Source organism: Schistocerca piceifrons, chromosome X (genome assembly GCF_021461385.2).
Source record: "Schistocerca piceifrons isolate TAMUIC-IGC-003096 chromosome X, iqSchPice1.1, whole genome shotgun sequence".
In the NCBI taxonomy this organism is placed as follows: Eukaryota; Metazoa; Arthropoda; class Insecta; order Orthoptera; family Acrididae; genus Schistocerca; species Schistocerca piceifrons.
The window spans coordinates 170,888,892-170,903,682 of NC_060149.1; positions in this window are offsets into that span (position 1 = coordinate 170,888,892).

The window sequence follows — 14,791 nt, forward strand, 5'->3', positions numbered from 1 at the left end:
TTACAAGTTTTTCTGTAATTTCGACACTGGCCAATGAGGCTGCAGCAGCGTGCTTCCCTATTTCTGTGTCGTCGTTAAACCATCCCTCCACTACTTTGTGAGTACCATATATGAGAGTGCGAATGTACATAGATGACTGTGTAGTACGTCTATTCATTGTTAATTTTCGAGCATATATATACACCGAAGTATGCCAGACAGCGTCCTATACTGATGTACATCTTTCTAGTACCTCTATCATAGTGCGTTATTTACGATTACGTTTGCCCATCTTTCTTTATGTGGTAAGGAGTCACAGAGCATTCCCGCATTCTTAGGCTTAAGTTGTAGATTGAGAGATTCCCTGCACTCTTTGACCAACCCTCCCTGAAACGCTGTCATTGATTTAATTTGCAGACAACCATAAGTAGGAGGCTACTATACCCACACTACGCAACAGAGCAGACAGAGTCCATATCTGCTGTTCAGCGAAGACTATTATGCACTAATCTTACTCGCAGCGCCCATCAAAGTGCACAAGATCTCTCCAGAAGCGAGCATGTAGAGGAGGGTAACATCCCTTATCAGTGTGTAGCAGATATGAGTGTGTCGATGATATAACAGACGGTTATGAAGAAGAAACATGTGGTTTACGCATGCTGGAACTCTAGAAGGGCGTAGTTTGAAGTATTTTACGTAAATCAACTGCGCTATAAATTCTAAAGTATTGTTCTAGTGTCTGGGGTCATTACCAGGAAGGTATTGGTAAGAGAGAAATTATCGTAGAACATAAACACATACAGTCCTAAGGCTACATGGTTCTGCACTTGAAACACGCTGTATTGCTAGAGCGACATGGCTTCCAACCTATTAGTTGTGTGGAATACAATGCTGTTAATACTCCAATGTAAAAAATATATTACTAGCTCATTATGTACTTTCTCCCTGCAAGTTTCTCTACGATAAACTACGTTGACAAACTGTAAAATGTAAAGCTATTACCTTCCACAACAAAGAAAACATCGATTCTGTGGTGTCACCGCCAGACACCACACTTGCTAGGTGGTAGCCTTTAAATCGGCCGCGGTCCGTTAGTATACGTCGGACCCGCGTGTCGCCACTGTCAGTGATTGCAGACCGAGCGCCACCACACGGCGGGTCTAGAGAGACTTACTAGCACTCGCCCCAGTTGTACAGTCGACGTTAATAGCAATAGTTCACTGACCAATACGCTCTCATTTGCCGAGACGATAGTTAGCTTAGCCTTCAGCTACGTCATTTGCTACGACCTAGCAAGGCGCCATTACCAGTTTATATTCAGTATAATAATCTCTAAATAAGAGCGACGTTCTCCAATTGTGGATTAAAGTTAAGTATTCCAAGAACTACGTTCTTTTCTTTATAGGATAATTACTTTACCTTGTTCCAGACCTCACGCCAATCTGCGGGAGCTTAACGCGTGCCTTTCGGCTACCTCCGAGTGGCTTGGCTGTTTTGCCACGCCACTACAGATTCTTTGTAACAAAAACACTACATAGGTTTCGAGAGGTTTATGACACCTGCCGATTACGAAGTTCAATATTGCTGACATACTCATGTGCCGTTTGATTTTCTATGAGAATATTTGCTCACGTTATACACCAACCAACTAAAAAATCCTGCACCCTCCCTGATGATCCACTTGAATGCATTTTGGTTAGGATGAGCATGAAAAGTATAGTAACAGCTTCTTCATACCTATATGAAACTGAAGACTCGATTTATCTTCAAGATGTGATAGAGAAATGGAGTACATTGCATACATCTTCGTTCATCTAGACAAGGGCGCCGAAATAGCTTTCCCACTGACGAATATGTTTCATCATCACACATGCATAGGAAGCCCTCTGTAGACTGTGGTACGGAGATGTTTGCTGTTAACGATTACAGGTAAATAGTGCTCTAAGTCACACACACAGAACACGCAATTGTATACTAGTCGATCGCAGGCTATACCACACATCTGATACACTACGAGAGAACAATGGAAAAAATGGTTAAATGCAGGGTAAATGACATACAGCAACATCTCCCTCTCCCTGGTATGCATCATCAGTCTACTTTTAAATCATACCTCGCTAAAACCCATTTTATCCAATCACTCCATCTGGTTTGCATCATCTTTTAATGTAGACCCATGTCAATTTAGAGCATGCGATCCATTCTGTAGTTCTATATCAATCACCCCCAGCTGGTAATACAACGCTCTTCAGCTAGCGCCACTTTATAAAAATTTATATGGTGGCTGCCGATAACTTCGGGTCCACACCTGGCCATGTGACCTGACATATATAAATTTATTACTCTACATTAGATGGTAATTCACGTTAAACATTCTATCCCAACAGTCTTATTGTAAACGAAAACCATGAATGTTTCCCTGGATCCAGGTGCTTTCATGTCAATTTCTTTTGTATTCCTCTTGCTGTCGCATACTCGTTCCCATGCCCAAGAACGACCCTGCAGCAGGCTGTGGCAAAGCCATGTCTCCACAATATCCTTTCTTTCAGGAGTGCTAGTTCTGCAAGGTTCGCAGGAGTGCTTCTGTAAAGTTTGGGAGGTAGGAGACGGGGTACTGGCAGAAGTAAAGCTGTGAGGACGGGGTGTGAGTCGTGCTTGGGTAGCTCAGTTAGTAGAGCACTTGCCTGATCACTGCAGAATGTGCTCTTTATTTCAAAACCGACATCAGAGTAAAGAAAAATCGAGAATTGAAACTCCAAAGAAAAAAATATATGTCAAGCAGTTTCTTTAAGCTTGATAAACAAATTACACGTTCTGAGAGCTTCTGTCGTCTTCAAACCAGTGTCTGTAAATAAAATGTCATATGTGTGTGTGTATTACAAACATTTCAGACACGTGAAATAACATTGCACAATACAATCTTTCACCCCATTGCTTCACATGTCGGAGAAGAAACACAATAATCTTACGTTCGAAGGTAGGAGACGAGGTACTGGCGGAATTAAAGCTGTGAGGACGGGGGTTGAGTCGTGCTTGGGTGGCTCAGTTGGTAGAGCACTTGCCTGCCAAAGGCAAAGGTCCCGAGTTCGAGTCTCGGTCCGGCACACAGTTTTAATCTGCCAGGAAATTTCATATCAGCGCACACTCCTCTGCAGAGTGAAAAATCTCATTCTGGAAAAAACCCCCAGGCTGTGGGTAAGCCATGTCTCCGCAATATCCTTTCTTTCAGGAGTGCTAGTTCTGCAAGGTTCGCAGGAGAGCTTCTGTAAAGTTTGGAAGGTAGGAGACGAGATACTGGCAGAAGTAAAGCTGTGAGGACGGTGTGAGTCGTGTTTGGGTAGCTCAGTTGGTAGAGCAGTTGCCCGCCAAAGGCAAAGGTCTCGTGTTCGAGTCTCGGTCCGGCACACAGTTTTAATCTGCCAGAAAGTTTTATTATCATCGTGTTTTTGTTTTCTGTTTTTAATAGGTGCTTGATTATAGGAGGCACGTCGATGTTAAATACAAATGTTACAGTCCAGTGCTCAGAATGCTGTGGTGGTAAAATTCCACAAGAGGTCGTGGCTTTCCCTTTAGACGAACAACTTGCGATCAACATAGCCCTCATTTATGATGGTTTTATTCTTAGGGATGCAGGTATTGCACTCTATTATATGCATAGCTTTTGTTGGCGTCGATAACTCTGACAGCACAGCCACGTGCTCGCAGTGACACATTGTACTGAGGACACTGCATACCATTTGGATGTTCTCCAGAATTTTGTTGTTGTTCCAGAGGCGTCAGGTCTTTCCGAGAAATACGCTTAAGAGATTGCAAGAAAGAGTTCTGTTGATGTTAAAAAAAAGTGTTTTGCATTGCACAACGACGGTGCTAATGGAGGCATTGGGGCCTGCCTAATCTGTGTCCGGTTGCCGCCGCAGATTTGCTCCCTAACCATTAGGGGTGGCTGTGTCGCTATACATTAGAGGAACAAGTTGCACTTGCGATGGCTGTTCTTTTATCTCCAATTGTTTAGTTAATTACACCTGCTTTTGTGTTGGCACAGGACCATCATCTCAAGGCGGCCAGTGTCCAGCAACTGTGAAGTGCTCGGCTGTAGCAGTTGACCATTTGAAAAACCCTGTGTTCTCCCTGTAGGTGGAAAGATGGATGGATGGATGGATAAAGGGATGGAGGGACGAGGGAGGGAGAGGGGGAAGGATGACGGGTGGTAAGAGGGCCTCGATTTTGGGCAGTTTGTGAGCACCTATCGAAGAGAACGTACATTCAAGTCTCTGCAGTCTTTTGGGATGATGATTTTCCCCAGTATATATGTTGCATTATGACCCATTCATTATGAGTGCTGGTTTTTTCACGACAATTTCGAAATGTAATTAGTACTGTGTTGCATTTTTCCATCACTTGTGGTAGCATGTATTGGCTTCGATTACCTGTGATGGAGAGTGATTTCTGAGCAGCCATCCTTAGCAAGCTCTGACATCAAACAACAATAGACACTGTCCTCAGCTGTATGCTTCCAGGCAATACACTTATTAAACTCTGCTCTGTCCAGCATCAGCATCTAGTCAGATGAACATATTTCCCACCAAAGAGAATAAAGATAGTACCTTACACCCCAACCCATTTCCCACCGGCTTGTAGGTGAATGGTGGAGTTTCAGTGTGTCAGTTTCGAGTGGTACTGCGAGATTTTTTTTCCAGCTGAATAACACCAGTCGTATGGTATCGCGAATTTTTGAGCTGAATTGCGGTTTTAGGCCGTCCTTGTTCAGTGCTATGCATATAGTTGAGTAATTAGGCCCGATCTTTGTGATTAATTACATAATTAGGACCGATCTTTACGTCAGTTTCCCAACCAAAATAAATATAGCTCACTAACCAAATCTTCCTCTCCTGCATCTGGACAGTTTCCATGTGTTGTGGGCCGCAAAGGGTAGCAGGGTAACTGCGCCGTCTGAGGCGCCGTGTCATGGTCCGTACGGCTCCCCCTGTTGGAGGTTCGAGTCCTCCCTCAGGCATGTGTGTGTGTGTGTGTGTGTGTGTGTGTGTGTGTGTGCGTGCGGGGGGGCGCGTGGTCCTTAGCGTAAGTTAGTTTAAGTTAGATTAAGTAGTGTGTAAGATTAGGGACCGATGACCTCAGCAGTATGGTCCCATAAGACTTTACCACAAATTTCCATTTACATGTATTGGGGCGGAGTACTTGGGCTTTCCATCCAGAAGGACTAGGCTAAGAGTCCTGGAAAGGGCACCGCCTTTATCTGTTTTTAGAATCCATGTTCGAATGTGGCGTTATATGTCGCAAAATTCAGGCAAACTACTTTGCATCAATCTTTTTTAAAGTGCATTTAAAGAGATATTCAGTTGTATTTATTAACTTGTGAAACAATTAGTGCTCAAAGACAAGTGTTTTTCCCCCACAAAATTGCCCGAATTGTCTCTGAGTCAGTCTCACAACTGTGTCGCTATTATTCTGTTTTAGAGTCTTGTGTTCAAGTGTGGCAGTGGTGGTATTCCTCGGAATAAAATGTGTGATTGTTTGAATATTCTCGCGTCATCTGCAAAGCTCTCTCTCTTTGTGCAGTGGTACATTTAGCTCCCGTGATATCTTCAAGTTAAATATGTAACAATATTCTCCAACACAAGATATAATAACTCCTGAAGCAGTTCGTGTTCAACAACAAAGAGTATCCATGCACCAAGGATGGGAACGGAGGAGGCCGCTTTTATTTCCTATGTGACAAGATGTGCTTAGCGGCTACTCCGTGGCCGTGCCATAAGCTGGCATGGAGACTCTTGGGGGAGGTAGCCTGGTATGTGGCCCCCTCTTAAAGCTGGGTGGATAGACTCTGGGGTGAACATCTTGCCTCTTGTACTTTGGCTGGACTTTTATTACATGATCTACATTTACACCACATGAATTTAGCAGTATTTCATGAAATGTGTTCAACAAACATCAATGCTATCGACACAGTCCTCAGATGCTAATACACTCCTTCTCCAGCACAGACATTTTGGCCACTGAAAACAGTAAACAATTACATCTGTACTCCCAGTCCAGCAACTAGACACAGACTGAGTCCTTTTGCCGCCATTTTCCCCCAGACCACAATGTTGGATTACGTCACAGGAGGGGAGAGGAAGTAAGGTGACAGTGCCCTCTGGTAGCGGTAATGTGAACTAGGTCAGTTGGACTCCAGACCTCATGGTGAACACACTGCGTGGAGCTGCTAGCTATGACAACTCAAATTGTCTAAATAACCAATGCATGAAAAATAAAATCTTGTGTCTGTTCCTCCAGCAGCCCACCACAAACTGAGTCGTTTTCTCGCCAATTTCCAGATGGAGCTGGGGAGAGGATGAGTGGAGGAAGGAGGGGAGGGGGTTTGGTTAGTGGAGGTAGCCAATTGACTTTTCCCGCCAAAATATGAACTTCCCACCATGATGTCATTCTGACCTCACCACATCTAAGACCGCCATCTTGGATCCGCTATCTTGAACAAATCTGGTGCACCCCTTGCTCTATTACTCACGACTGTGGCTAGTCACGGCGATAACTTACACCAACCTCTTTACGTGGCGCTGGCAGTGTACATGGGGATGGGCACACTGCATGTGGACCTCAGGATGGGAGTGCACGGAATGTCCGAGTGTTTTCAGCTATCTCTGAGATCTAGTCATGGCAACTAATGCTACCAACTGAATTGTGGTTTATGTGTGTTGTGTCTAGCGGTTGTCAATACATTGCTGTGGACTCTGCCATGCAGTGATATTTGCTGTTGTCTCTATTCTGTCGAGCAGTAGAACCTAACTCTCTCCTTCCAAATTTAGCTGAGAAAACCAATTTGGGAAGTCTATAGTATTTTCAAATACTCAATCGCGACGTCGAATTCCCAATTGATAAATTTATTGTTTCTGATAGTTGTATTGCGTGCATGCTTGCTTTCTTTACTGGATGGCATGGCCAGCGCAGGTGTGTGTCTCTCTCTCCCAGCCGCTGTTTGCGAGGTTACCCTGCAGTCGCTTCATGTCAGGATTTTTTTTTCTCCAGATATGTTTAGTGGAAATGATATGGTGAAGGAGTTCGCGTGGAAGACCTCGGATATATTTAGCGCTATGATCTATTTGTGACAGAGATTGCATTACTTGATTTGCAAAATGTTTCTGTGATACTCAAACGTTGAAAATACACTCTTGGAAATTGCAATAAGAACACCGTGAATTCATTGTCCCAGGAAGGGGAAACTTTATTGACACATTCCTGGGGTCAGATACATCACATGATCACACTGACAGAACCACAGGCACATAGACACAGGCAACAGAGCATGCACAATGTCGGCACTAGTACAGTGTATATCCACCTTTCGCAGCAATGCAGGCTGCTATTCTCCCATGGAGACGATCGTAGAGATGCTGGATGTAGTACTGTGGAACGGCTTGCCATGCCATTTCCACCTGGCACCTCAGTTGGACCGGCGTTCGTGCTGGACGTGCAGACCGCGTGAGACGACGCTTCATCCAGTCCCAAACATGCTCAATGGTTGACAGATCCGGAGATCTTGCTGGCCAGGGTAGTTGACTTACACCTTCTAGAGGACGTTGGGTGGCACGGGATACATGCGGACGTGCATTCTCCTGTTGGAACAGCAAGTTCCCTTGCCGGTCTAGGAATGGTAGAACGATGGGTTCGATGACGGTTTGGATGTACCGTGCACTATTCAGTGTCCCCTCGACGATCACCAGTGGTGTATGGCCAGTGTAGGAGATCGCTCCCCACACCATGATGCTGGGTGTTGGCGCTGTGTGCCTCGGTCGTATGCAGTCCTGATTGTGGCGCTCACCTGCACGGTGCCAAACACGCATACGACCATCATTGGCACCAAGGCAGAAGCGACTCTCATCGCTGAAGACGACACGTCTCCATTCGTCCCTCCATTCATGCCTGTCGCGGCACCACTGGAGGCGGGCTGCACGATGTTGGGGCGTGAGCGGAAGACGGCCTAACGGTGTGCGGGACCGTAGCCCAGCTTCATGGAGACGGTTGCGAATGGTCCTCGCCGATACCCCAGGAGCAACAGTGTCCCTAATTTGCTGGGAAGTGGCGGTGCGGTCCCTTACGGCACTGCGTAGGATCCTACGGTCTTGGCGTGCATCCGAGCGTCGCTGCGGTCCGGTCCCAGGTCTACGGGCACGTGCACCTTCCGCCGACCACTGGCGACAACATCGATGTACTGTGGAGACCTCACGCCCCACGTGTTGAGCAATTCGGCGGTACGTCCACCCGGCCTCCCGCATGCCCACTATACGCCCTCGCTCAAAGTCCGTCAACTGCACATACGGTTCACGTCCACGCTGTCGCGGCATGCTACCAGTGTTAAAGACTGCGATGGAGCTCCGTATGCCACGGCAAACTGGCTGACACTGACGGCGGCGGTGCACAAATGCTGCGCAGCTAGCGCCATTCGACGGCCAACACCGCGGTTCCTGGTGTGTCCGCTGTTCCCTGCGTGTGATCATTGCTTGTACAGCCCTCTCGCAGTGTCCAAAGCAAGTAGGGTGGTCTGACACACCGGCGTCAATGTGTTCTTTTTTCCATTTCCAGGAGTGTATATTTCATTGTGAAGAAGGATCATTGTAAGGTGGAAGTGAGTGTTTTAAGCAATCTATTTGACTCCCGTAAATTGTTAAACAATTATTTTGAAAGGGTAGTGCAAATGTATTATTTCACTCCATTTTTGACACCAAAACTGCATCAGCTTTCCTTTTGTCGCCAGCATTAGCCAAAAGGAATACAATGTTCTGAAGAGAGACGAAAATCTCCCCTTCATGTTTGGAGACTGGAAACAAGTCTGGAATTTGCCGATCAACAGAATGCCACCAGTTGCTACTTTGTTTGGGGGCCATGAGATCAAAGGAGGCCGATATCCAGCCTGTGGTTGGTGGTATTTAGTAATGTGATCTGTAATGAAGACATTGGGCTGTTTTGACCTTCTCAGAAGTCTGAGAACTTTCAGATGTGTGCCGCGATCTTTTTTTAGAGTCATTGGCTGTATACATGGCAAAATTGAAGCAAACTACTGTGCAGCGATCTTTTTGAAAGTGCATTTAGAGCAATATTCAATTGGATTTCGTAACTCCTGAAGCAGATCGTGCTCAATGACAAGGGTATTTCTCACAAAATCGCGCGAAATGTCTCAGTGGTGGTTTCACAAATGTAATAATTCCCAAGGCAGTTCATGAAATGTGACATACAAGAGTGCACCAGGAGGGTTGGAACCGTTTATAGCCCATGGCGGAATCGATTCTCAAACATGCGTCATTATTACACAGGGGTTTACAGGCTAAATGCTGCTTTGTTTGCAGTTTGGTCCAACCACTACCGATGGCGCGTGCAGGCCCGGCGATGGGATGCTGCAGGAGGTTAAACAGAGAAAGAGCATGTTTTTCAACAGGAATTTCTCGGGTGCTTTTGTTCGGGGATTAGCGTGACATCCAGTCTGTCAGTCTCAGGGCCCACACTGACACCGGCACATAACGAGTTGACTGACGGACATGTCGCCGCTTTGCGGGATCGGTGGTGCACCCTGACTCTGGGCAGTTTGTGGGTGTGGCATTCTGTGTGGTCCAATGGACAGGGGATGGTGGATAGCACGTGCTCTGCGATCGAAACATTTTTATCACGTAATTACGTGTGATGGGTGTTTCATGAAGGTATTCCTTGCACAAATGGGATAAAAAGAATAGCGATAAATTTAATTACTTCTTTCTGATGTGTTTTACAAGACCTAAATCTTCCCAAACAGCAGAGAATGATGAGCAAGAGAGTTTCAACTCCTGCAAACTGATTTTCTTTATAAATAAACAATAAACCTTCTGCTTTGTAATTGAATTTCCTGTCGTGAGATGCTTCCTCTGCGCCACAGAGCTGCTAATTTCCAGGTATGGGAGGAAGAGAGGGGTGGGGCATTGGGGGGTTTACCAGGGGGGGAGGGGTCAACTAATTGATAAATTTAATTAAGTAGTCAATTATATTGTTAGAGTGAAAAGAAGCTATTCGAATAACCGTGGTCTGAAAGTGTACTGTATTGGGGAGGGGGAAGGTTGGAGGTTTCCTGAGGGTTTGGGGCGAGAGGTGGGGGCAGGTTTCTCAGAAGGACAGATTATCCACAGCAGCTCATAATCCTCTCAGCATAACAGCAGGTTAAGGACTTGTCAATCAAAAGAGAACAATAGGTTTGCCTCTGATTGCATACCTGCCCCTGATGTAGGCAACTGATACGAAAAAATTGTCCTCATGCCGCCCTTGTCTTCAGTAGTAGAATCATTCTGCAGTTTGAAATGCCAATTCTCTAGATTTTCCCAGTAGTGTTCCTCGAGAAGAACATCGCCTTCCCTCCAGGGATTCACATTTGTGTTTCTGAAGGATCTCTGTAATACTCACATGTTGTTCTGGCCTTCTAGTAAGATACCTAGCAGCCTGCTTCTGAACTGCTTCATTGTCTTTCTTCAAGCCGACCTTGTGCTAATCCCAAACACTTGAGCAGCACTCAATAATAGTTTACAGTAGCGTCTTATATGCGGTCTCCTTTACAGATAACCACTCTTTCCTAAAATTCTTTCAATAAACTGAAACTGACAATTCGCCTTCCTACCAAAATCCTCACATGCTCGTTCCATTTCATATCGCTTTTTAACGTTATGCCTCGATATTTAACCGATGTTAATGTCAAACAGCAGACTTATAATGGTGTATTCGAACATGACAGGTTTGTTTTTCCGATGCATCTGCATTACCTTCAACTTTTGTACAGTTAGAGTAAGCTGTCATTCGTCACACAAACGAGAAATTTGGTCTAACAAGGAACCCTTTGAATGTGAGGTCGCACGTTCACCCTTTAGTAAGGTTCATTTGAAAATGTTCTGTTAACAGTAATGACAAGAAAAATATTAGCTGCTAAGACTCACCATATGCATCAGGAGGGCGGCAGAAAATGAATGACCAAGAGGTAGAGAGATCAACCTTCTATGGGATGTGTGTATTACACTTTACAAAATGGACATCGTCAACATTCAAGAAATGTTCAAATAACCCATTAATTTACATCATGAACACTGAATGAAAAATGGCGAGTTCAGTGATCGTAAAGGTTTGCACCATCATGGTCAAAGATGAACACTTTTGGAGTTGTAGACAGTGCAGGACATTCAGCTAGGTATCCATTCTTAAAGAATGCATATACACACATCAAAAAAGTTTTGCATCACCCCAGTTTCCAGAACTCCTGAAAATAGACATTGACTGTCGATACTGTATCACAGACACAGTCACTTTGACTGCTCAGAGATGTCACTAAACTCGCCCAAAGATATAAACAACAATGCATGAGCAGCGCATTAGATGGAAGGGGTCCGACAGCCGATCAGTTCCAGTCATTCCACCTGGAAGGAGGTACACGGTTCGTGTTGTCTGTAGTTCAACCATGCCTAGACAGTCAGTACCGTGGTTCGATCGCGTCTGCATTGTTCCTTTGTGCCAGGAAGGGCTCTCAACAATGGAAGTGTCCAGGCATCTCAGAGTGAACCAAAGTGATGTTGTTCAGACATAGAGGAGATGACACGCCTTGCTCAGGCCGCCCAAGGCCTACTACTGCAGTGGATGACCACTACCTACGGATTATGGCTCGGAGAAACCCTGACGGCGACGCCACCATGTTGAATAATACTTTTTGTTCAGCCACAGGACGTCGTGTTATGACTCAAACTGTGGGCAATAGGCTGCATGATGTGCAGCTTCGCTCCCGACGTCCATGGCAAGGTCCATCTTTGCAACCATGACACCATGAAGCATGGTACAGATGGGCGGCACAACAACATGCCGAATGGACCTCTCAGCATTGGCATCACGTTCTCTTCTACATCTACACATATACTCCGCTAGCCACCAAGCGGTGTGTGGCGGAGGGCACAATTCGCGCCAAAGTCATATTCCCCTCCTCTGTTCCACTTGCAGGGAAAAACGACTGTCTGAATGCCTTAGTACGAGCTCTAATTTCCCTTATCTCTGAATGGTGATCACCTTATCTTTGAATGGTGACCATTGCGCGATTTGAAAGTTGGCGGTAATAATATATGCTCTACATCCTCGGTGAAGATCGGATTTCGGAATTTAGTGAGCAGCCCCTTCCTGTTAGTGGGTCGTCTACTGCAAGTGTGTCCCTCTTCAAACCTTCTATGAGATTTATAACACTCTCGCGATGGCTAAATGTACCAGTCACGAATCTTGCCTCTCTTCTTTGGACCTTCTCAATCTCTTGATTCAGACCCAACCGGTAAGGGTCCCATACAGACAAACAATACTCCAAGACTGGCCGAACTAACGTATTGAAAGCAATTTCCTTTGTTGAAGGACTGCATCGCTTCAGGATTCTACAAATAAACCGCAGTCTAGAGTTCGCCTTGCTCGTTACTTGTGCAATCTGATCATTCGATTTGAGATCATTTCGAATAGTCATACCCAGATACGGTACTTGACGGATGTTACCGCTTCCAAAGACTGGGCATTTATTTTGTACTCGTACATTAATGGGGATTTTCGCCTTGTTATACGCAGGATTACACTTACTAATGTTGAGAGATAACTGCCAGTCATTCCACCACACACTTTTTGTGCAAATCCTCATTGATTTGTTCACAACTTTCTTGTGATACTACTTTCCTGTAGACTACAGCATCATCGTCAAACAGTCTAATGCCGCTGTCAATACCATCAACCAGATCGTTTATGTAAATCGTAAAAAGCAGCGGACGTATTACGCTGCCCTGGGGCACTCCTGAAGTTACGCTTGTTTCTGTTAAAAGTCACCCCCTTCAGGACGACATACTGCTGTCTGTCTGTCAGAAAACTTTCTATCCAACCGCATATGTCATCGGATAGACCGTAAGCGCAAACTTTTTGGAGCAAGCGACAGTGCGGAACTGAGTCGAACGCCTTTCGAAAATTGAGAAATATGGCATCAACCTGGGAGCCAGTATCTACAGCCTGTTGTATATCATACACAAAGAGGACCAGCTGTGTCTCGCATAACCGCTGTTTCCTGCAGATGAGCTTCTCAGAGTCTAGAAAGGTCATTATGTTTGAACACAAAATATGTTCCATGATTCTACAACAAATCTATGTCAGTGAAATTGGCCAGTAATTATGTGCATCCAATTTTCTACCCTTTTTATAGATTACTATGACCTGGGCCTTTTCCAGTTCCATGGAACATTCCGCTGTTCCAATTTTCTCTGATAGAAGATGGATAAGAATGGTGCTATATTTGTAGCATAGTCAACATATAATCTTACGGGGATACCTTCTGAGCCAGATGCCTTCCTGGCGTCTTAAGGATCTTAACTATTTTACAATCATAGATACACTAAACACTATGTCAGCCATCCTTGCGTTTGTTCGATAATTGAAAGGGGGAATGGTGCTGCAGTCCTCTACTGTAAACGAGTTTTTGAGTTTTCACCGATGACTTTCGTGTATGCTTTCAACCAGACAATCGTCGGAGACGTGTTTGGAGGCAACCTGGTCAGGCTGAACGCCTTAGACACACTGTCCAGCGAGTGCAGTAAGGTGAAGGTTCCCTGCTGTTTTGGGGTGGCATTATTTGGGGCCGACATACGCCGCTGGTGGTCATGGGAGGCTCTGTAACGGCTGTACGATACGTGAATGTCATCCCCCGATCGATAGTGTAACCATATTGGCGAGGCATTCGTCTTCATAGACGACAATTCCCGCCCCTGTCGTGCATGACTTCGTTCAGGATAACGACATCGCTCGACTGGAGTGGCCAGCATTTTCTCCAGACATAAACCCTATCGACATACCTGGGATAGATTGAAAAGGGCTGTTTATGGTCGATGTGACCCACCAACCACTCTGAGGGATCTACGCCGAATCGCCGCTGTTGAATGGGACAATCTGGACCAAGAGTACCTTGATGAATTTGTGGATAGTATGCCATGACGAATACAGGCATGCATCAATGCAAGAGGACGTGCTACTGGGTGTTAGAGGTACCAGTGTGTACAGCAATCTGGACCACCACCTCTGAAGGTCTCGCTGTAAGGTGGTACAACATGCAATGTGTGGTTTTCATTAGCAATAAAAAGGGTGGAAATGATGTTTATGTTGATCTCTATTCTAATTTTCTGAACAGGTTCCGGAACTGAGGTGACGCAAAACTTTTTTTGATGGTCTGTAATTGTATTGATGTAAAGGGGTGATGAGAACTGATGAAATGTGATAGCGTGCAACTAAATGCGACACAGTCTGTCATGGAGCTTGTTGTGAAACTGGCTATCCTTTAAGGTGTAGCTGCACATAGTGTGATAATATGTCTTATAGGCATGGAAAAAAACATCCAGAGGCCGAATATGTGCAATAGTTCCAGATGGTATGAATTATAATGTCACACACTTTTCGAGAGGGATAGTTTGCTCTAAAGGAGTATGATTTTTATACACAGACCAGGAATCAAATAAAAGCAAGTTATTTAGACCATCTGTTGGCCAAAAGTAGTTTTCATGCCGTAGTTGTAGTTTTCTTACGCTTATTTTTCCAGTCTTTCTTGCTGTGACGTAAATATTTCCCATCACCCTTGCAAGATCAAGCATACAAGAAAGAATCATAGGGGGCGTAGCACCTCTGACTCGTTGCATCATAATAAATAACTTTCCAGCCAATTTACCATCCAAATTATCAGTTGGCGTATTTGAATACGAATGCATTAAGGCATTGATGTTGACTGATCTTTATACAACTCTCT